We start from the raw sequence: 17,046 nt of genomic DNA, 5'->3' as shown, positions 1-17,046 counted from the left end.
GCACCAAACATACAGCTCGCAAGACACCCTTAAATAATGCTTCATCACCTCTATGACGACAAACACCTCAATAAACAAGGAGTCAGCCATCTAGCAAAAGAGCTAAAGGACATGGTTCTAAACAGACCTCCAAGACCACAAGCAAGACACCCACCAAACAGATGGCAGCCCACTGAGATCCCTGGAGAGAGTCCACAGAGATGGCAGAAATACATGAGACCACATGCCCCACAATGGCAATACAAAGCAACAGAGGGCAGCAACATGGCAGACATAAGGAAATTGCTCAACACATTGTGCAGCAAACTCTTGGGACACTACTAAAATATGCCATTCAAACCCACCACTAAATCTGGTTATGTCCTATGAAAATCTATCCTTCCTCATTATAAAGTGTGACGCCCTGGACCCCCAGGGGTCACAGTACAGAACACCACACACACACACCCTCCCCTGGGTAGGTGACACCAGTCAACAAAATCCTTGTAGCCACCCTCCAGGCTTGATGTCCACACTAGGTGGGGTGGAGCCAGGCGGTTGGCCCCACCCACCAAGGAGTTCACAGGCCTGGAGGCGGGAAAAGCAGACAGATAAGTTTGGAGTTCAGAGGAGTGAGGAGTAGAGAGTGGAAGTGAGAGGAGTAAAAACTGTGTGTGTCTGGGTTGGAGCCCAGGCACTATCAGCAAGGTCGGCAGACGGTGGTGGCCGTCTGCAGGAGTTGGTGGAGGTCAGCGGAACCGTAGGACCGGGGTCGGGCGGTAGCCCACCGGTAACAAACCGGGGAGCAGATTGAAGCCAAGCACTAAGGCAGGGTACTCAGACCTCGAACAGGCTAGGAGCCACCGTAACGGTCAAATTACCAGATTGCGGTCTGGACCTCAGGGGTTCATTCCCAACCAAGTCCCGTCAGAAGGCAACACCCCAACCCGTCCGGATAAGTGCTACCGCCAAGGGCCAGAGATCCAAGGGCCAGCGCCTGCGGGCTCTGCGGGCTCTCCCGACGCGTACACGCCAGGGAGCGGACTACCCGTGGGAAGCTATAGGAGTGAAATACACATACACAGGTGCAGGGAAACGACAGCCACCATCAACCCGTCCGGGGAGAGTGAAGACACCGCAGCCGGCTGTGGGCCCCGTCCATCCAGCCGTTTGGTTTACCAGAGACTCTGTCTTTCTGTGTCTGAGTGAGTACAACAGCACCATCCGGCACCGCGCTACACCGCAACATTGCACCCGCAACCACGCTGCCTCCCCGCATCCGGCCCCTGCACCTGCACCTATGCCTCCTCCCCCAACCGGGCCCTGAGACCAACAACCCCTACCCACGGAGGGGTCAACACCTTAGCTGCTCTCCGCCATCGCTCCAGGGATTTCCCGTCACAAGCAGCGGTTGTGGCCACCATCACCACAACCCGTGGGTGGCGTCACGACCGACATACCCAAATACCCACCAACCACCTCCCCTTTTCACTCATGGGCGAGGAGGCACTGCTCGAGCCCCGGGTCCGGCCCCGTGCTCGAGCCACCGAGGAGCAGAAGCACCGGACCCGAGCGCCAGCGATCCCAGCCGAGCGGCGTTCCCACCCTTCCGCCCGCAACAAAGGTATATCAACTAAATATGACATCCTTAGTTATCAGCAGCTGTAATATTCAAGGATTGAATACCTCAGCTTTTGGGTCCAAAACAAATGACCCAGACTTCAAAGTCTAAAGAACATTGACATCCAGATCCTCCTGGAGACATGGACCCGGGCAGAGGAGGAATCTCTCGCACCCATGGGATACAAGGAATTTTCTGTCTCCGCCCAGAAAAACAAGAACACCAAACACAGCCGCTGCTCAGGGGGCATACTAATATGGTACAAGGAGGAGATCCAAGAACATATCAAGGCAATAAAAAGAGGAGAAAGCCATATCTGGATGAGGATAAGTAGCTCCATCCTCACCTCTCAGCAGGACATCTACCTCTGCGCAGCCTACATCCCTCCATCAGAATCCCCATACTTTAAGTTGGACATCTATGAGGAACTTCAGAGGGAGGCTGCCCAATTCCAGTCCAAAGGTAAGGTGCTCATCTGTGGAGACCTGAACTCCAGGACAGGTACAGAGAAGGACTACCTGTCACCTGACGGAAACACATACGTCCTGGGAGATGAGCCCTTCTACAGAGACTCAGTACAGACAACAAGAAACAGCAATGACAGAGTAGTGAATAAAAGTGGCAGAACACTGCTGAACCTGTGCCAGAGCTTGGGGCTGTATATACTGAACGAGCGCACCAGGGGTGACTCATTAGGGAGATTTACACTAAACTCCCACATGGGCAGCAGTGTAGTGGATTATGCCATAACAGACATAGACCCAGCAAACATAAATGCCTTCATAGTCACCCCTGACACCCACATGTCAGATGACAACCAGACACTGCTGTACCTTAGATCCATGGACAAGTCACCCACACAAAAGCCTCACTTGAGCTGTCTCCACAACTTGCCACCATTTTTCAAGTGGCCCAAACAGTTAACCATTGAATACACTGACATGACCAACAGAACAGAGATTAAAGAGCTGCTTGTAAACTTTCACACAAAATCCTATACATCAAACCAGCAAGGGGTCAACCTGGCAGTAAACGACTTTAATAACATCCTATATACCATGGCAGAGCTAGCAGACCTCAGAAGGACCAACTCCAAGAGACCTACAAATAGACGAGGCCAAAAATGGTTTGACAAAGAATGCAAGGCACTGCGTAACTTCCTAAGGATAGCCTCAAATCAAAAACACAGAGACCCGGACAACAAGGAGCTAAGAGTGGTCCATGACACCCTACAGAGGCAATACAAGCGAACCCTCAAGGAGAAAAAACAAAAGCACATCTCCCACAAACTGCAGCAGCTAGAAGACTCCCTCCAGGACAACTCATTCTGAGAGACATGGAGCCATATCGGTACAAATCCCAAGCAAAGCACCCTCCACATTCAAAATGGCAACATCTGGCACAGCTACTTCAAGGGCCTCTACAAGAATATCCCAGAAGACGACCTAACCCCAGAACAAGAGCATATAATGACTAAACTGAGGGACATGGAGGAGACAATCAAGGACTTCCAAAATCCTCTGGACATACCAATCAGTGTGTTGGAAATAAAAGACAGAATCAAACTGCTAAAATGTAAGAAGGCCGTGGGCAGTGACGGCATCCTGCCTGAGATGATCAAATACAGTTCCCCAGATATACATGCAGCACTGGCAAAACTATTCACCCATGTCCTGAGTGCCGGCTACTTCCCTCAAAGCTGGAATCAAGGTCTCATAACGCCCATCTACAAGAATGGAGACCGACATGACCCAGTAAACTACAGAGGTACCTGTGTCAACAGCATTCTGGGAAAACTGTTTAACAGCATCATTAATAAAAGGATTATCGCCTTCCTCACCCAGGGTGTCATGCTCAGCAGAAGCCAAGCTGGGTTCATGCCAAACCACCGCACCACGGACCACATTTACACCCTGCAAAGCCTCATCAAGACCCACGTCCACAGCAAAAAAACAGGGGAAAATATTTGCATGTTTCGTGGACTTCAAAAAGCCATTTGACTCGGTGCAGTGTGAAGGTGAACGGGAAGAGGACGGCTTTCTTCCGACAGGGCTGTGGGGTCAGACAGGGCTGCAGCCTGAGCCCAACTCTATTTAGCATCTATATAAATGGACTAGCAACAGCTCTAGAGTCCTCCCCCATTCCAGCCCTCAGTCTGCTTGACCAAGAGGTGACGTTCCTGCTGTACGCAGACGACCTCCTGCTACTCTCCCCAACCGAGAAAGGCCTCCAAGATAGCCTGGCAGTACTGGAAACATTCAGCACCACATGGGCACTTCCCATCAACCAAAAGAAGTCCAAAGTCATGGTGTTTCAGAAGAGGAACCAGAATAAAATAAACTCTCCCTCCTTCACATTAAATGGCTCCACGCTGGAGAAAACCAGCAGCTATATCTATCTCGGTCTGGAGCTAAGCAATAACGGGAGCCTCAAGCAAGCAGCAGAAGCCCTGAAAGGAAAAGCGTGCAGAACCTTCTACGCCATCAGAAGACAACTGTACCACCTCAAACCACCTGTGAGAGTCTGGCTCAAGATATTTGACAGCGTCATCACACCTATACTGCTATATGGCAGCAAGGTATGGGGCCGAGTGACCTACCCAGACCACACAAAGTGGGACTCCAGCCCAACCAAAGTCTTCCACATGGAGTTCTGTAAATATCTCCTCCAAGTCCATCGCAGCACCTCAAACATAGCCTGTCGGGCAGAGCTGGGCCGATTCCCCTTATGGTTCATTATACACAAGAGGGCGCTATCACACCAGGCGTACATACAGAACAGCAACCCCAACTCCTACCATCATAAAGCCCTGCTGAGCCAGAGTCCAGAGCAAGCCAGGAACCCCGACAGCCAGTCCAGCCAAAGTCAGCAACACACCCTGACAAAAGCTCAAATAAAAGAGATCTCAGAGAGCTGCAAGATGCAATACATAGACGACTGGAAGAGTGAATTAGAGAACTCCCAGAAACTCACCATCTACCGGTCACTGCAGAGGGACTACACTCTGGCATCGCATCTGGAAAGGTTACGCCACCCCAAGACAGGCAGACCCTGAGCTTGTACAGACTGAGTGCCCACAGCCTAGAGGTGGAAACAGGGCGGCACCAACAGACATACAAGCCGCGAGAGAACAGACTGTGCCAGCACTGCCAGCAGGGGGCTCTAAAGGACGAGGCACACTTCCTGCTGCACTGAGACAAATACTCAGCAGTGAGGGCCTCCCACTTCCAGAAATTTACTACCCATACCCAGGACTTTCCATCCATGGACGAGGACATGAAACTCTGCTTCCTACTGGGGGAAGAGGACTCAATGGTGAATATCGCCGCCCAATATGTCACCACATGTCATAAGCTGAGGGGAACATAAGGCCCCTAAATGGACTTCTTAGAGCCCAAATTGTGCCCCCCAACACCCCATAACCCTGATCCCCTCTCACCACACTTACTGTATTTCTCTTGCTTTGGCAACACTAATTATATTTTAGTCCTGCCAATAAAGCATATTTGAATTTGAATTTGAATTTGAAGAGAGAGAGAAAGAGAGAGAGAGAGAAAGAGAGAGAGAGAGAACAAGAGAGACAGAGGACAAGAGAGAGAGAACAAGAGAGAAGAGAGAGAGAAGAGAGAGAGGAGAGAGAAGAGAGAGAGAGAAGAGAGCGAGGAGAGAGAGAGAAAGAGAGAGAAAGAGAGCGAGAGAGAGAGAAAAAGAGAGAGAGAGATAGAGAGAACAAGAGAGAGAGAGAAGAGAGAGAGAACAAAAGAGAAGAGAGAGAAGAGAGGGAGGAGAGAAGAGAGAGAGAAGAGATAGGAGAGAGAGAGAGAGAAAGAGAGAAAAAGATAGAGAAAGAGACACTGAGAGAAAGAGAGAAAAAGAGAGAGCGAGAGAGAGAGAGAACAAGAGAGAGAGAGAACAAGAGAGATTGAGAACAAGAGAGAGAAAGAGAGAAAAGAGAGAGAGAGAAGAGAGAGAGGAGAGAGAGATGAGAGAGCATGCATTCCTCATTCCATGAACTGCTCCGATTTTAGAGGTGTGGCCCGTGGCTCACAGCTGATGTCCGGCTCCTCCCCTCAGTGCATAATTAAATTAAATTATAATTATAAATAAATATTAATTATAATTTAAATTTTTTACCGAGGCGACCAGGACTTGAACTCGTGAACTAATGCTTCTTAGGCAGTAGATCTAACCATTGAGCCACTGGCTCTAATGAGAAACATAGGCAGATTTGGTTATCTTGACCTCTGAAATGCAGAGTGAAGTCTCCAGTGACAGCGCGGGTCACTTCAGGTGCAGCGTGGAGAAGGACACAGATCACTCGTGTTCTACGAGGTTCCCTGTCATCTTCATGTAGCAGAGCTGACAGTGTCGTGTGGATTACTGGGGACCTGGATTGTTGTTTGGGGATTAATAAAGAGGTAAATGAGGTGTTTTTTTGTCTTTTATTCCAAATAAAGGATTTTTCATTGTGTGTGTTTATTTACTTTCACTTACAGGTTAATCATGGAAGGTGTCTCGGGGAGACGCTTGTCATGATTAATGCCGTTATTACCTCGATTGCCACCGCACCAGGGCAATTCTGGATGAGCTGAGTAGAGTCCCGGGACTGCCGCATCTAATGGATGCGGCAATTCCGAGCGGCTGCTGGGTGATATTTTTAGGGTGGTGGGCTCCCCATAATGTGGCGCTTCCCATTCTGACAATACCAGCCTCCAGCCATGTGGCTTTATCCTGGCTGGTATCAAAATTAGGGGGGACCGCATTTTTTTTTTTAATTATTTATTTATTTATTTTCCTGCACGATATAGACCCGCCCGCCTGCGGCTGTGATTGGTTGCAGTGAGACAGCTGTCACTCATCGTGGGGGCGTGTCTGACTGCAACCAATCATGGGCGCCGGTGGGCGGGGAAGGCACAGAATACCTGAACACCCCCCAAAATCACTTGAACATAAAATTGGTGAACCTCGAACATTGCTCATCTCTAGTCTTGAAGATCCGGGGGCGGGAACAAGTCAGAGTTTCTAGTCGGAGATTGAAGTTGGAGGTCGAGTGGAGAGGAGTGACAGTGACAGACTGTCAAAAGGAAAGCTGAGCCTAGTGGAGGGTAGACAGGGTAGTGGCCCTGGTCTACTGGCTAGGTGGCAAGCAGTGGACCGTGTCTAAAGGCGACGGGAGTCTGGTTGCAGGAGATCAAAAATGGACTGGGACAGGGTTGGAGCCCGCCGGTACCGACAGCGGAGATCCGGTCTGAAAAGCGTGCACAGGCAGGGTACCTGGATCCTTGTGAGAAGACGGTTGCAAGCCCCTACTCTAATTCACCAGCCCGGGAGCAAGGTTGCAGGCCTTGCTGGAGAAGTGTTAGCCCAGAGAGAGTGAAACGGCAGCCCACAGCGGGGGCTAGAGTATCCGCAAACACCCACTGAAATCCCAAGGGTCAGTTTTCGCGGCCACATCTTCCTACCAGAAGATACTGGGAGCGGACTTCCCCGTTCTATACGGAGTTGTACAGAAGTGAGAAAAATTACAAAGTGCCGGAGGAAGGGATATCGGTACACCAGCCGGGTGTTGGACCCGAGTACACCCGAACGTGGCAGCCGGCCACTGACACCTTGGTTTACCAACAGACTCGTGTGCAATCATTCAACAGGAGTACACCAACATTCCCCGGTCTGGCCCGGCGCGTTGCCTCCGGCCCCCATTGCTCCCCGTATCCTGGACACTAAGCCGCGGGGCATCCACCCCTACCCACGGAGGGGTTAACATCCAGCTGCCATCCTATCATCCCCGGGTGCCCCCCAACAGCAGCGGTGGTACACCATATTACACCGTGGGTGGCGTCACGAAATATCTACAACAATCCCTGTACATATATGTCCCTTTTTATTTGAGTGTCCGCGCGACCCCCGGGTCCAGAAACCCCTTGAGCCACTGCGGATCCAGATCCGAGCAGCAAGCCCGACTGCTGACGTAGGGGCGGCACACAGTGACAAGTAAAATACTAATGGAACAGAAACAGAAGAAAAGAGAGGACATTGGAAAAGTAATAACACCGACAATAAATTGGACCTATGCATACATTCACATTAATGGGATATTGCACCATTGCCTGTTAAAAGCATAATGCAAAATAGTAAAGGGTATGCAAAGAAAACACTCCCATAAAACAGTGAGTAAATCAAAAGGTAAAGTCTAAAGGGTGCTTTATACGCTGCAACATCGCTAGCGATTCCTAGCGATGTCGCGAGCGATAGCACCCGCCCCCGTCATTGGTGCAATATTTGGTGATCGCTGCCGTAGCGAACATTATCGCTTCGGCAGCGTCACACGCACATTCCTCTTCTGCGACGTCGCTCTGGCTGGAAAACCGCCTCCTTTCTAAGGGGGCGGTTAGTGTGGCGTAACAGAGACGTCACACGGCAGCCGTCCAATAGCAGAGGAGGGGCGGAGATGAGCGGCCGGAACATGCCGCCCACCTCCTTCCTTCCTCATTGCCAATGGACGCAGGTAAGGAGATGTTCGTCATTCCTGCGGTGTCACACACAGCGATGTGTGATGCCGCAGGAACGACGAACAACATCGTATCTGCAGCAGCAACGATATTAAGGAAAGGAGCGACGTGTCAACGAGCAACGATTTTTCACGTTTTTGTGCTCGTTGATCGTCGCTCCTTGGTGTCACACGCTGCAATGTCGGTAATGGCGCAGGATGTGCGTCACTAACGACGTGACCCCGACGATATATTGTTACCGATATCGCAGCGTTTAAAGCACTCTTTATGGTGGTTAACTAAAGCAATCACAAAGACCTGAGCCACAATGAAATTGAAGAAGAGAGAATAAACCTCCAAAGTACATGTATATGTATACATGTATATCCATTCACAGACAGCTGTTTCGGGGTATTGCCCCTCATCAGCGTGGAGTAGGATTCTGGCCAGGTGGGAGCAATGCCTAGTAGACCAACAAGACAAAACAATCACTGATCTCGGATAAACTAGCCAGAGAAAACACTGCGAGCATCCAACCAGGGCGCTCAAAACGGTGAAATCCTATGTGCATTGCCCCCTGGGAAATATGCAAATCTAAACAGTCTGTGGAGCTTCTATTAGGAGTCTCAACACAGAAACCAGCCAGATATGCCTCCGGGAAGGACCTAGCCAAGAAGTGGCTCTTTTTAGGAAACCACCATAACCACCATATTAAGTGGCCCTTTTAGTCAATATCCAACTCTTTGATAAGTTCAAAGATACAACAAGGGAATTACCAAGACCAGGTATTCATCCACAGACAGCTGTTTTGGGGTATTGCCCCTCATCAGCATGGAGTAGGATTCTAACCAGGTGGGAGCAATGCCTAGTAGACCAACAAAACAAAACAATCACTGATCTCGGGGAGACCAGGAAGAGAAAACACTGCCAGCAGCCAACAAGGGCGCTGAAAACAGTGAAATCCTAGGTGCATTGCCCCCTGGGAAATATGCAAATCAAAAAAGTCTGTGGAGCCTCTGTTAGGAGTCTCAACATAGAAACTAGCCAGACATCCCTCCGGGAAGGGAAGGACCTAGCCAAGGAGTGGCTCTTTTTAGGAAACCACCATAACCACCATATTAAGTGGCCCTTTTAGTCAATATCCAATTCTTTAATAAATTTAAAGATATGACAAGGGAATTATCAATGCCTGGTATCCATCCACAGACAGCTGTTTCGGGGAATTGTCGCTCATCAGCGTGGAGTAGGAATCTGGCCAGGTGGGAGCAAAGCCTAGTTCTCCTTCCCGTAGGGATATCTGGCTAGTTTCTGTGTTGAGACTCCGTAGGCCCCACTCACACTTGCGCTATTTTCACGCAAACGGACTCCGTCACTACTGTATTACAGTTCATTTATTTACAGTGTAAGCGTGACACCATGTGGACACATGCGGGTAGTGCATGAGTCATGCTGTCGCTCTTCCACTGTAAATAAATGAAATGTAAACATTAGTGACGGAGTCCGTTTGCGTTGAAACAACGCAGATGTGAAACCAGCCTAACAGAGGCTCCACAGACTTCTTTGATTTGCATATTTCCCAGGGGACAATGCACCTAGGATTTCACTGTCTTGAGCACCCTTGTTGGCTGCTGGCAGTGTTTTCTCTGGCTGGTCTCCCTGAGATCAGTGATTGTTTTGTCTTGTTGGTCTACTAGGCATTGCTCCCACCTGGCCAGAATCCTACTCCCCGCTGATGAGGGGCAATACCCCAAAACAGCTGTCTGTGGATAGATACCTGGCCTTGGTAATTCCGTTGTCGTATCTTTAAACTTATCAAAGAGTTGGATATTGACTAAAGGGGCCACTTAATATGGTGGTTATGGTGGTTTCCTAAAAACAGCCACTCCTTGGCTAAGTCCTTCCCGGAGGGATATCTGGCTAGTTTCTGTGTTGAGACTCCTAACAGAGGCTCCACAAACTTTTTTGATTTGCAGATTTCCCAGGGGGCAATGCCCCTAGGATTTCACTGTCTTGAGCGCTCTTGTTGGCTGCTGGCAGGGTTTTCTCTGGCTGTTCTCATCGAGATCAGTGATTGTTTTGTCTTGTTGGTCTACTAGGCATTGCTACCACCTGGCCAGAATCCTACTCCACGCTCATGAGGGGCAATACCCCAAAACAGCTGTCTGTGGATGGATACCTGGCCTTGGTAATTCCCTTGTCGTATCTTTAAACTTATCAAAGAGTTGGATATTGACTAAAAGGGCTACTTAATATGGTGGTTATGGTGGTTTCCTAAAAAGAGCCACTATTTGGCAATGTCCTTCCCGTAGGGATATCTGGCTAGTTTCTGTGCTGAGACTACTAACAGAGGCTCCACAGACTTTTTTGATTTGAATATTTCCCAGTGGGCAATGCACCTAGGATTTCACTGTCTTGAGCACCCTTGTTTCCTGCTGGCAGTGTTTTCTCTTCCTGGTCTCCCCGAGATCAGTAATTGTTTTGTCTTGTTGGTCTACTAGGCATTGCTCCCACCTGGCCAGAATCCTACTCCCCGCTGATGAGGGGCAATACCCCAAAACAGCTGTCTGTGGATGGATACCTGGCCTTGGTAATTCCCTTTTCGTATCTTTAAACTTATCAAAGAGTTGGATATTGAATAAAAGGGCCACTTAATATGGTGGTTATGGTGGTTTCCAAAAAAGAGCCACTCCTTGGCTAGGTCTTTCCTGGAGGCATATCTGGCTAGTTTCTGTAGTGATACTCCTAACAGAGGCTCCACAGACTTTTTTGATTTGCATATTTCCCAGGGGGCAATGCACCTAGGATTTCACTGTCTTGAGCGCTCTTGTTGGCTGCTGGCAGTGTTTTCTCTGGCTGTTCTCCCCGAGATCAGTGATTGTTTTGTCTTGTTGGTCTACTAGGCATTGCTACCACCTGGCCAGAATCCTACTCCATGCTCATGAGGGGCAATACCCCGAAACAGCTGTCTGTGGATGGATACCTGACCTTGGTAATTCCCTTGTCGTATCTTTAAACTTATCAAAGAGTTGGATATTGACTAAAAGGGCCACTTAATATGGTGGTTATGGTGGTTTCCTAAACAGAGCCTCTCCTTGGCCAGGTCCTTCCCGGAGGGATATCTGGCTAGTTTTTGTGTTGAGACTCCTAAGAGAGGCTCCACAGACTTTTTTGATTTGCATATTTCCCAGGGGGCAATGCACCTAGGATTTCACTGTCTTGAGCACCCTTGTTGGCTGCTGGCAGTGTTTTCTCTGGCTGGTCTCCCTGAGATCAGTGATTGTTTTGTCTTGTTGGTCTACTAGGCATTGCTCCCACCTGGCCAGAATCCTACTCCCCGCTGATGAGGGGCAATACCCCAAAACAGCTGTCTGTGGATAGATACCTGGCCTTGGTAATTCCTTTATCGTATCTTTAAACTTATCAAAGAGTTGGATATTGACTAAAGGGGCCACTTAATATGGTGGTTATGGTGGTTTCCTAAAAACAGCCACTCCTTGGCTAAGTCCTTCCCGGAGGGATATCTGGCTAGTTTCTGTGTTGAGACTCCTAACAGAGGCTCCACAAACTTTTTTGATTTGCAGATTTCCCAGGGGGCAATGCACCTAGGATTTCACTGTCTTGAGCACTCTTGTTGGCTGCTGGCAGTGTTTTCTCTGGCTGTTCTCCCCGAGATCAGTGATTGTTTTGTCTTGTTGGTCTACTAGGCATTGCTACCACCTGGCCAGAATCCTACTCCACGCTCATGAGGGGCAATACCCCAAAACAGCTGTCTGTGGATGGATACCTGGTCTTGGTAATTCCCTTGTCGTATCTTTAAACTTATCAAAGAGTTGGATATTGACTAAAAGGGCCACTTAATATGGTGGTTATGGTGGTTTCCTAAAAAGAGCCACTATTTGGCAATGTCCTTCCCGTAGGGATATCTGGCTAGTTTCTGTGCTGAGACTACTAACAGAGGCTCCACAGACTTTTTTGATTTGAATATTTCCCAGGGGGCAATGCACCTAGGATTTCACTGTCTTGAGCACCCTTGTTGGCTGCTGGCAGTGTTTTCTCTGGCTGGTCTCCCTGAGATCAGTGATTGTTTTGTCTTGTTGGTCTACTAGGCATTGCTCCCACCTGGCCAAAATCCTACTCCCCGCTGATGAGGGGCAATACCCCAAAACAGCTGTTTGTGGATGGATACCTGGCCTTGGTAATTCCCTTGTCGTATCTTTAAACTTATCAAAGAGTTGGATATTGACTAAAGGGGCCACTTAATATGGTGGTTATGGTGGTTTCCTAAAAACAGCCACTCCTTGGCTAAGTCCTTCCCGGAGGGATATCTTGCTAGTTTCTGTGTTGAGACTCCTAACAGAGGCTCCACAAACTCTTTTGATTTGCAGATTTCCCAAGGGGCAATGCACCTAGGATTTCACTGTCTTGAGCGCTCTTGTTGGCTGCTGGCAGTGTTTTCTCTGGCTGTTCTCCCCGAGATCAGTGATTGTTTTGTCTTGTTGGTCTACTAGGCATTGCTACCACCTGGCCAGAATCCTACTCCACGCTTATGAGGGGCAATACCCCAAAACAGCTGTCTGTGGATGGACACCTGGCCTTGGTAATTCCCTTGTCGTATCTTTAAACTTATCAAAGAGTTGGATATTGACTAAAAGGGCCACTTAATATGGTGGTTATGGTGGTTTCCTAAAAAGAGCCACTATTTGGCAATGTCCTTCCCGTAGGGATATCTGGCTAGTTTCTGTGCTGAGACTACTAACAGAGGCTCCACAGACTTTTTTGATTTGAATATTTCCCAGGGGGCAATGCACCTAGGATTTCACTGTCTTGAGCACCCTTGTTTCCTGCTGGCAGTGTTTTTTCTTCCTGGTCTCCCCGAGATCAGTAATTGTTTTGTCTTGTTGGTCTACTAGGCATTGCTCCCACCTGGCCAGAATCCTACTCCCCGCTGATGAGGGGCAATACCCCAAAACAGCTGTCTGTGGATGGATACCTGGCCTTGGTAATTCCCTTGTCGTATCTTTAAACTTATCAAATAGTTGGATATTGACTAAAAGGGCCACTTAATATGGTAATTATGGTGGTTTCCTAAAAAGAGCCACTCCTTGGCTAGGTTCTTCCTGGAGGGATATCTGGCTAGTTTCTGTGCTGAGACTACTAACAGAGGCTCCACAGACTTTTTTGATTTGAATATTTCCCAGGGGGCAATGCACCTAGGATTTCACTGTCTTGAGTGCCCTTGTTGGCTGCTGGCAGTGTTTTCTCTAGCTGGTCTCCCCGAGATCAGTGATTGTTTTGTCTTGATGGTTCCTGCCCTGGGAATAGCACATGGCATCCTCCTTTTAGTGGACGCTTAGTCAAACCGCTTTCTCTTAAAGGGCAAGCCCAGGCTCCCCCTGTAGTCCAGTGGGTTCACTTCAGCTCGTCGCTTTACCGTCACCCGGTGGCGAGCATGAAAACCGTATTATAATTTAATATTCTTACTTATTCCCTTGATAGCATGAAATTCCCTTTTAGAAAGATTACCTGAACATTGGTCTGAACTGTTCTTAGTATAAAGTTCTTTTTATTCCTTTTCAGTTAGGGTTTGAACTTGATCACATACACTTGTTCGTTTTTGTATAGGATAACTCATAGCTTAGTAAAATCAACAATATTAAAGATGCAATAAAAGTGATCAAAACACCACATCTACCCATAAATTTTATAATTAAAAACATGAGCTGAAGATGCAAAAAATAAGCCATGATTGAGTCCCAGATCTTGAAAAATAAGAATGCTATGAGTCTTGGAAAATGATGCCAATAGCTAATTTATTTTTTTTAACACTTTTCTGAATTTTTTCAAAACAGAATTCATTGTCTTTCCTCCTCCTCACTCAACACCCCCACCTGACATATCCATCAATGCCAATTGCTGCTCACTTTCCCCAGTCCCACATGCTCGCTGCCTGGGAGTAACTCTAGACTCTGTTCTCTCTTTCAAGCCACATATTCAAGCCCTATTCACCTCCTGCCGCCTCCAACTTAAAAATATTTTTCGGATTCGTATATTCCTTTCCCAAGGAGCTACAAAAACCCTAGTACATGCACTTATTATCTCCCACATGGATTTTTGCAACCTCCTGCTCTGTGGCCTCCCTTCTAACAGTCCGCACCCCTACAATCTATTCTAAACTATGCTGCCCGGCTAATCCACCTGTCCCCCCGCTACTCCCCGACCTCTCCTCTCTGCCAATCCCTTCACTGGTTTCCCATTGTCCAACAACTCCAGTTCAAAACACTAACCATGACATACAAAGAGATCCACAACCTTTCTTCTCCCTACATCTGGGACCTAGTCTCCCAGTACTTACCTGCACGTAACCTTTGATCCTCACAAGATCTCCTTCTCTACTCCCCTCTCATCTCCTTTTGCCACCATCGCATCCCAGATTTCTCCCGTGCCTCCCCCTTACTCTGGAATGCCCTGCCACAACATATCAGACTCTTGCCTACCTTGACAAGCTTCAAAAGGAACTTGAAGACCCACTTCTTCCGACAAGCCTACAACCTGCCATAACCCTCAGTCTGATATAGCGCCACACAACCAGCTCTACCCTAACCTACTGTATCCTCACCTATCCCTTGTAGAATGTGAGCCCTCGCGGGCAGGGACCTCTCCTCCTGTACCAGTCTAAGCCTTGTATTGTTTATGATTATTGTACTTGTCCCTATTATGTATACCCCTTTCACATGCAAAGCGCCATGGAATAGATGGCACTTTAGTAATAAATAATAATAATATTTTGTTCACAACTTAGATGAAAATAAAATTATACATGTTTGGTATCTGTGAACTCTTAGTGACCTGGGGACTATTATCAAGTCAGTTTTACCATATAGTGTACATGGTAAATAAAAAAAATAAGCAAAATGGTGAAATTGTCCTTTTTTGCAATTTCACCACATTTGGATTTTTTTTTTACCATTTTCCAGTACAATATAGGGCAAAATGAATGGTGACTTTGAAATATACAACTCGTCTTGCAAAATACAAGCCCTCATAAGGTTATATTGATGGAAAACTAAAAAAGGTATGGCTCTTGGAAGAAGGGGAGGAAAAAACCAAAACGAAAAACTGAACATTACCTGGGGGTGAAGGTGTTAATGAATCTAAAAAAGCAAATGTTTTCAAATTACCTCCTTGCAATTCAGAGAAATGCTCTGCTGCTCCAGAGATTTTGATTCATTTTTTGTTTTTTTTATTGCCCTGAACTATGACCCACAAGTGGAGGCAATATATGTTCAGTAAGTCAATAGATTATGAAAACAAATTTGTTTGGTAATAATGAATCAAACATGTTTTAAATAAAAATATTAACTAATTGTGATACCGCACATATAGTGTATGTATAATTTCCAATAAATGTAAATAAATATATATTGGTTGTACAGTCAAAAAACTCAAAACTAGGACTGCGGAACATATTGCAGATATAAAAAGCAAAAAAATAGTCAATACCTCTGGGGAGGCAAAGCATTTCTCTGACTTGTATGAAGGTAGTTTGGAAACTTTTGCATTTTTTGGATTCATTAAAATTATTGAACCAAAAAGGAGGGAAGGGGATTATTGTTTTTTTTTTTTTTTAAATGAAGCTTTGTGGATTAGGAGTTTAAATACTATGGCACCCCCAAGGTTTAAATTATCACAATTATACTGTATCTAATATATAAAGCTGAATGTGTGTATGTATGTGTGTGTGTGTATGTAAGTATGTCCGGGATTGGCATCTCTACCGTCGCAGCTACAGCCACAAAATTTTGCACACTCACACGTCTTGACCCCGAGAGCGTCATAGGCTATGTTTTGAGGGGAAATTTTAACCCCGCGCTTTACAGTTATTCACCAAAAAACCTGCCTCCATTAAAGCGAATGGAGCTGGGAGCCACAGAGCAGCCAGAACTTCAGAAGAATGCGCAGTCACGCCCTTATAAGAAATGTTGGCGTGTCACAATGCAGCGAGGGAAAGAGACAGACACAGACAGGGAAAGAGGCAGACACAGACAGGGTAAGAGACAGACACAAAGAGACAGACACAGACAAAGAGACAGACTGACAGGGAAAGAGAGAGACAGGTTAAGAGACAGACACAGACAGGTAAAGAGACAGACACAGACAAAGAGACAGAGACAGACACAGGGAAACAGACAGACAGGGAAAGAGAGGGAAAGAGACAGACAGGGTAAGAGACAGACACAGAAAGGTAAAGAGACAGACAAAGAGAGAGACACAGGGAAAGTGAAAGAGGGAAAGAGACAGACAGGGAAAGAGAGGGAAAGAGACAGACAGGGAAAGAGAGGGAAAGAGAGGGAAAGAGACAGACAGGGAAAGAGACAGACAGGGAAAGTGACAGAAAGACAGAGATAGACAGGGAAAAATAGATAGACAGACAGGGAAAGAGATTGAGACAGACGGAGAAAGAGACAGAGACAGTCAGAGATAGACAGGGAAAGAGACAGACAGACAAAGAGATAGAGAGATATACAGAGGGGGAGACAGACAGAGAATGGGAGAGAAACAGAGAGACAGTTACTATCCCGAGCAGTGCCGGGTGCTGGACCCCAAGAGCGTCATAGGCTATGTTGTGAGGCGAAATTTTAACCCCGTGCGTTTCAATTTACCAATCAATTTTGCCCCTATCTACATAATGGGGAAAATGTGAAACAAAAAGTTATCCGCACCGTCGCATTTACAATCACGAAATTTTGAACAGACACCTCATGTGACCCAGGGATTGTCATAGACTATGTTTTGACAGGAAAATTTAACCCCGCGCTTTACAGTTACTCTCCAAAAAACATGCCTCCATTAAAGTAAATGGAGCCTGGAACTACAGGTTATTAGTAGGAGCTGTGATTGGTTGCTATAGGAACAAAAGACATTCATAGTATATGATGATTATATGTGAGGTAATAAGAT

The sequence above is a fragment of the Anomaloglossus baeobatrachus genome, chromosome 7 (genome assembly GCF_048569485.1).
Source record: "Anomaloglossus baeobatrachus isolate aAnoBae1 chromosome 7, aAnoBae1.hap1, whole genome shotgun sequence".
NCBI classification, from domain to species: Eukaryota; Metazoa; Chordata; class Amphibia; order Anura; family Aromobatidae; genus Anomaloglossus; species Anomaloglossus baeobatrachus.
Note: the sequence above shows the minus strand (reverse complement) of the source record.